Below are 8,160 nucleotides of genomic sequence, written 5' to 3' on the forward strand. Positions count from 1 at the left end.
TTTGTTTTACGTGCGTTATCACATTGTCTATGCTCCCTCTGTCCATCATCAATCCATCTTATTTTCTGACACATTCTGAAGATGCAGACATTAGTACACTTCACCTCTTTGGTGTGTAGATCATTAACTAGAGTTCAATATTTGCCTAAGGGTTTTTTGGTGTTTCTATTTTGAGACAAATTTTTCAAACAGAAAAATGAACAAATCTCACATGTACATATGCTGAGTTTGGACAAATACATACACACCTGGGTAATTGAAACCTCTGTCAAGATACAAACATTGTCATCACCCCCAGGAGGTTCCCTCGAGCCCTTTCCTGGTCTGTTCCCACCCCCACCCCAGAGGCAACTGCTGATCTGATGTTTTTTACCATCGATGGTTTTGCCCATTTTATTCTAGAATTTCACATAAATAAAATCTTACAGCATGACTCTTCTGTGTCTGGCTTCTTTGGCTCAGCGTGTTTTTGCAATTCACCAGTGCAATAGAGTGGTATTAATAGTTCGCTTCCCCCTTTTGCTAGTCATATTCCACCATGACCATATCACAGATTGTTTATCCATACTCCTGCTGATTGCAATAATTACCTTAATAAAGGAAATGATTCTTTAATGAATTTATAGTTAGATGCTTCTGCCTTTTTGTCAAGAATTCTCTCATCTAATGCGAACTGGGTCTGAGTCCTGGTTGTCAGGAGCCTAGCTGTTGAAATCAGAAAGTTCTGAGTTTCTATTTCTGTTCCAACTGTTACTAATTAGTTGACCTTGGACCAGTTACCCAGCCACTCTGCACCTTACTTTTCACATCTGACAACTAGGAATAAAAATATCTGAATGATATACATTGCTTATCAGGATTAGAGTTGTTCATTCATTCCTTTGCTCATTCATGTAACAATAGGTAACAAGCATCTGGTCTGCTGCATTCCTTAAGCTCCAAGAAAAAACAACAGGAAACAAAAACAGGCAGAGACCTCATGGGGCTTTCTGGCTGATGGGCTACCAGGACACTAAACAATTAATTGCACAATTAATTATTTAATTGCCATTGTTATCAGTGCTGCAAGGGGAGATGTGACAGCTGCTAAGAGCTTGTAACATGGTTGTTCAAGGAAGGTGAGCATGGAAAGACGAGCTAGAGTGAAGCTGGCAAAGAAGGAGCCTTCCAGGCAGAAGGAGCCACAGTGCTCCAAAGCTCTCTGGAGGGAAGGTGCACTGCATGTTGGGAGAACTGGAAGAGGCGATGTAACCTAAGGGTGCAGGTTTAATGTATGTAAAGTGATGGAGAAGGAAGGTGAAGGAGGGAGGGTTGGTTTTAAGCAGATGTTTGAGATTTGTGTCTTACACAGGTCGCTGGCTGCCGTGTAGAGACTGGGTTGGCAAAAGCTCAGAGTGCGTATGAGTTAATTCAGGCTGCCATAACAAAATACCACAGACTGTGTGGCTGAAACAACAGAAATTAATTTTCTTGAAGTTCTGGAGGTGGGAAGTCCAAGGTGAAGCTGCTATCAGGGTTTCTGGTAAGAGCTCTCTTCCTGGCTTGTAGTTGGCCAATTTTTTGCTGTTTCCTTCACGTGGCCTTTCCACTGTGTGTGGATGGAGAGAGATATCTTTTTAGAGGGACACCAGTCCTATCAGATTAGGGCCCCACCCTTATGACCTCACTTAATTTTAATTATTTCCTTAATGGCCCTATCCTCCTGTGCAGTTACTTTGGAAGTTAGAGCTTCAATATAAGAATGTCCACAATTCAGTCTACAACAGGGTGGATGCAGGGAAACCAGTTAGGAGGTTAGAGGAGAAATGCTAACGGCTTGGACTAGGTGTTGGCAATGGAAATGAAAGGACACTGAGCAGAAAAATCTACCAGAATCAGTGCTAGACTTAATGGGGAGGGAGGAAGAGGTGTCGAGAATAACTCGTAGGTTTCTACAATATGTGTAGTGTTGAATAGTGGCTGCTGAAAAGATATGTCCATGTCCTAACTCTTGGAACCTGTGACTATGACCTTATTTAGAAAAGGGGTCTTTGCAGATATAATTCAGTTGAGAATCTCTAGATGAGATCATCCTGGATTGTCTGGATAGGCCCTAAATCCAACTATAAGTTTCCTTATAAGAGACAGAGGGTAGAAGACACACAGAGAAGGCTGTGTGAAGGGACAGGCGGAGACTGAGGTGATATGGCCACAGAAGCCACCAAAAACTGGAAGAGGCAAGAAAGGTTGTCTCTCCAGAGCCTTCAGCGAGACGTACATCTCTGCTGACACCTTGATTTTGGACTCTGGTCTCCAAAACTGTGAGATAATAAATTTCTATTGTTTAAAGTCACCAGTTTTGTGATAATTTGCTAAAGCATCCCTAGACAACTGATCCAGGAGTAATTGAATATGTGACGGTGACATTCACAGAACAGGGGAAATGTGGGCGGGGCAAGTCTTGCGAGACAGGAGGAAGAGTACGAGTTTAGATTTAGAAATGTAGGATTTGGGGTGACTTTTGGATGTCAAGGAGATGAAACAACAGCAGCTGGGGTCACAGTAAATACTCAATAATTGATAGCCATTACCATTCTCATTTACTTTTGGAATGCTCCGATATTAGAAGATGTGGTTGTTCCTCTTAAGCATATCGGATTTCCCTGTAATCCTGGGATGGAAGTTTGAAGTTCTGCCAGCGACAAAGCAAAGTTCAGGTCTTTCCCTGCAATTCCCCTGTTTGGACACAAATATTTCCTGGTACAAATTTCTGTTTGTACCTCTTCACCTCAGGCTGATACCAGCTTTGTACCCACTCGGAAAGTCTACATCACAACTTTCCAGAAGGAGCTAAGGGAGGCACAGTTAGGCCACTTTTCCCGCCTCCCCTTCTACCCACAGAGCGGCTGAGCCCTGCTGAATCCATTGGCAGCATAAGTCCGCCATCTTGTGGACACCAGTAATTCTAACAGCCTGGTCATATCCTCAGGATTAGAGAGAAAATGGTTTCAAAGACACTTAACTTGCCTACCTCCAAATTCAGCTTCAACTAATCAGGCTCTAAAAGTTAAGGGTATGGGTGTGAAATCTTTCTGGTCTTTAAAATAGCTAAGAGGCCAGCAAAATGAGAGCAAATTTCTCCAGAGTCTCTTCATCGCACTTGGGCGAAAATCAAACTCCTTAACCAGCACCTTTCCAGCCTCATCTTTTTCCCCTCATACCCAGCCTTGGTGAGCGTCGGGACCCAGGACCTTTCCCGTGCTCTTCTCTCTGCTTTAATCACTGGTCCATGCCTTCTGCACCTGCATTCACCCCTTCCATCTTCCAGGTCACAGCTGAAAGTCACCGTTCCAGGGAGTTTCTCGAAGCCCGTGGAGGAGGTCCAGTTCCCCTTGTTTCACACCTCCCCACAGCCGCCCCCACTTTTCCTTCACAACACGAACCACAATCGCTTGCTGTGATCACCTGCTTGTCTGTGTGATTATTATCTAGTCTATAAACTCCACGGGGCAAAGACCGTGTCTCTTCTGTTCACAGTCACATCCTCAGTCACCAGCTCAGTGCCTGACACTTAGTAAGACCTGAATAATTGTTTAGTGAATGGATGAAATAAATGGCTCAATGAGTGTTTCACACTGATGAGGAACGTACTTTTGGGTAGAAATATACCGTGTTTCCCTGAAAATAAGACCTAGCCGGACCATCAGCTCTAATGCGTCTTTTGGAGCAAAAATGAATATAAGACACAGTCTTATTTTAATATAATATAATATAATATAATATAATATAATATAATATAATATAATATAATATAATAATATAATATAATATAATACCGGTCTTATATTCATTTTTGCTCCAAAAGACGCATTAGAGCTGATGGTCTGGCTAGGTCTTATTTTTGGGGAAACAGGGTACGAGGTTGGACAATGAAGTTCATGAACTCATCATAGAAAAAGTGCTCCATACCTCATTGCTGAATATCACTAGGTTGCCTTCCAAGCACTCCCCTTGGGAAGCTATGCACCGAGGCCAACGCCTAGTCCACCCTTCAAAGCAATTTTGGAACTCTTTCTGGAATGGCCATCGGAGCTGTCGTCGTATTACCCTTGATGTCCTGAATGTCATCAAAATGTCTTCCTTTCAATATTTCCTTTATCTTTGGGTAAAGAAAGCAGTCATTGGGGGCCAGACCAGGTGAGTAGGGAGGGTGTTCCAATACAGTTACTTGTTTACTGGCTGAAAACTCCCTCACAGACAGTGCCATGTGAGCTGGTGCATTGTCATGATGCAAGAGCCATGAATTGTTGGTGAAAAGTTCAGGTCGTCTAACTTTTTCACGCAGCCTTTTCAGCACTTCCAAATAGTAAACTTGGTTAACTGTAGCTTTCTCAAGTTGGTAGGAATGCATACTGAATAATCCCCTTTGATATCAAAAAAGGTTAGCAGCATTGTTGCAACGAGTTTGCGAACTTCATTGTCAGACCTCGTATGTGGCGGGTGAGTTGAACTGTATGCAGTGTCCTTCGGGTGGTGTAAAGGGACATTGAGGATATCAACGAACACTACTTGAGCCACGTATCTTTCACTAACAACCACTACGAGTCAGCTTTAAGGCTTTCATAACATGGTCTGAGTTTTGCTAAGAGTACTTCATGGAGTCCTTCATGGAAACGAGATGGGTTTTGCAGAAGCAAATCAATCCTTGCTGTGGTGAGGTGCATGTCTGCTTTCAGATACTTTAGGAGCAGCCTGTATATCCCTCCTTCCTCCAAAACTTCCCTGACACAGAATCAGCAGACTGGAGAGAAGAGGAAACCATTGCTGATATGATGTGGTGGGCAGAAGAAGGTGGATGGCACGATATCTGGTACAGGACAGGGTTCTTGTTCCTTGTCAGCCCTGTCCCTGAAGATGTTATCCAGTGAGTGTCACCAACACCCACACTTGCCAGACGGTCCTACGGGGAGAGGCTCCACTCACCAATGATGACCCTGCCTCAGAATTTATCCACTCACCCCTCACTCCTGAGTAGCTGACCACACCTGCCAGGACAGATAATGGAAAGTTAGAAGGCAAACGAGTCTGTAAAAGACAAGTGTCCTATTAATATATTCTTAGAAACACACCTGGCTCATTGACCAGACTGTGTTGGTGCCAACAGGTCAGCACATGCCTGTACTCTGTAAACAATCTGGGTATGAAGCCACACTGTCCAGAACTGGGGTTCTAGGATCACAGCAAAGAGAAGGACTGAGCTTATGCAATGCTCAATCACTTGAGCCCCTAAGATGGCCCGACAAGGAAACGTGAGTGGCATGTCCAACGGAGCAAAGTGCCTCTCCAGCCTGTTCTGGGATAGCCTGGGCCTGCCCTGCCTTCTGGATGGACATGACTCTGTCTGAACTTTCACAGCCCTCTGCGAATACTCTTCTTTCAGATATGTTCATGCCTTTGTCAGCTGTCTTTCAATCCGGTGGCCCTGGGAGGCTATCTGTGTCTTTCTGTGAGTTTGCCAGTCTCTGTTTCATTGCCTACCATTGGATTTATAATCCCACTCCCAGAGAAGCAAGCACCTCTATGTCCAAGTTCTTGGAGGACAGATGTCCACATGCTGCCCAGGCACTGCTGGGTTGTGGAGAAGAGAGTTCCCCTCGCCTGGCACCAGTGGCTGATTGCTTTTATGATGCTGCCACTGACAGGTGGCCAAGGGGTAGCTCAGCAGGATGAAGGTCCTTCGTGCTACCCTCTGTGTGGAGAGAAGCCAGCGTTGACAGGCCCCTACTCTCTTTGAAACCAGCATCTCTATAGTAGTGTAGCATTGCTGTGAAAAGGGACAATGAAATGACCCCTCAAGTAAAACTCTCTGGGATAGTGGATTCATTTAAACTTATTTCTCACTACTTTTCAGACGAAGACTTCTCTTCCCTGTCTTTGCAAAACCTGGACAAACATACAGTGGGGGTGGGGAGTGGGGTAGATTTCAAGCATTGTCTTAACTACTAGATCATGATTATACAAGTCATCATTCTGTGTCACAAGTGAAAAAAACCCAACCCACACAAGCTAATAGATAAAGGAGGGACTTAGTCAGCTCACAAAACTAAATAGTCAAGAGGTAGTTTCCAGCTTCAGGTGTAACTGGATCCGGAGTCTCAAGTGATGTCATCAGCCTCCTTTATTTCTGAGTTCTGCTTCCTTTCCATGAGTTCATCTTCAGGAAGATTTTCTCCTGGCAGCTCCAGCTTATATGTTACCAGCTCAACACACTCAGCAAAAAGAAAGATTCTCTTTAATAGTCCAGCTAGGGCTACCAGATTTAGTAAATGTGTGGGACACACTTATACTAAAAAATTATTCCTAGCTGATCTGAAATTCAAATGTAACTAAGCATCTTGTATTTTAACTGACCACCCTCAGTGTAGCACAGGTCCTAGGGCTGAATCTGGGCAATTTGGATCACATACCATCCCATACCAGGTCAGGAAGATGGGCTATGCAAACTGGCAGGCCAGAGAAATGAACACTGTGCAGACAAAACCAAAAACATGTCCACATAGTGACCTTGAAGGTCCCAAACAACAGTGAAAATTGTAAAACTTCATGGTGGTTGTATGTCACACAATAGTTCACCAATTATTTTCACACCCCTCTTTCTTTGTCACCCATACCTGTTTGGTTGGCAGAGCAGATATTATAATCACTCCCTTATTACTTTGTTCAGGCTGCTATAACAAAGCACCACAGACTGGGGCGGGGTGGGGGGGTGCTTAAACAACAGACATCTATTTTCTGAGTATAGTTCTGGAAGCTGCAAGTCCAAGATCAAGGTGTCAGCAAAGCTGATTTCTTCTGAGGTTTCTCTCCTTTGCTTGCAAATAGATGTCTTCTTGCTGTGTCCTCACATAGTCTTTCCTCTGTACATGTCTATGTCCAAATCTCCTCTTCTTATAAAGAAAGACATCAGTCATATTGGATTAAGGCCCAATAAATATTGTAATTTAATTACCTCTTTTAAGACCCTATCTCTAAATACAGTTACATTCTGAGGTCCTAGGGGTTAGGACTTCAACATATAAATTGGCATGGAGGACACAATTCAGCCCACAACACTCTACCCTCTCCTTTCTCTCTCTCTCTCTCTCTCTCTCTCTCTCTCTCTCTCTCTCTCTCTCTCTCTCTCTCTCTGGAACAGGACAGTGAGGATGGTCACAACTTGCCCCCAGCCACAGGGCTGATTTAGTGGTGGGACTCAGTAAGGAGCCTTGCCCAATTCCAAGCAGTGGCAGCCGCTGCTGTGCCTGCCCACCCTCTGCCCGGCCTTCATCCCCTTGTGTGCCCACTGTTTATACATGCCACCTACTGCCAGAGTGCAAGCTCCCTTCCTGGAGAGCACACAGCAAACCCACCTTCATGGTCCCTGCACCTCAGGCTGGACCAGACACCCAGCAGATGATATAAGCATTTGTATCATCTCGAAAGGAAGGAAACAGAAAAAAAAAAAAAAAAACCCTAAAGAGTTTTAGATTTAGTTTAAAAAGAGGGAAGGATAGTAGCACGTGCTCATGATTTGAAGTGATAAAGACTCTAGAACAGCACAAATGATGAGCCCTATGGATGTGTAAATGAGCCTGGGGGAAAACTAATCAGAAGGGTAAATTACAAAACAGAAAAAGACTAAAACAAGTGAGGGAAGAATAGTGAATATTTTAGTTGCTTTGGTTCATAAGAAATTCATGAGCACTGAGTGTGAAAATGTTGGTTTTGGTGGTGGGAAAGAATTGTAAATATGTATAATATGTAAATACTTTTATAATAAAAACCCATGAAGATAAATGAGGCTGCCTGCAGAAAAGCTGTGAACTCTGTAAGATGCTAATGCAACTCTCGTCACTCTAAGAAATTACCATAATGCTTACAGGGCTTCGAAAGTTCCTGAGCTTTGGAAATAAATGCATAAATTCTAAATACTAACCAGAAAACTCTCTCTCTGTCTCTCTCTCTCTGTCTGTTTCTCTGTCTCTCTCTGTCTCTCTGTCTCTGTCTCTGTCTCTCTGTCTCTCTGTCTCTCTGTCTCTCTGTCTCTCTCTCTCTTTTATTCTTTTTCTTTTTTTAATCTGAGGAAGACAGCGTTAGGGACGACGAGCACTGGAATCGGACCTATATGAGGTCAAATACGAC

Source organism: Rhinolophus sinicus, chromosome 12 (assembly GCF_057876585.1).
Source record: "Rhinolophus sinicus isolate RSI-liver-muscle chromosome 12, RSI-T2T, whole genome shotgun sequence".
NCBI classification, from domain to species: Eukaryota; Metazoa; Chordata; class Mammalia; order Chiroptera; family Rhinolophidae; genus Rhinolophus; species Rhinolophus sinicus.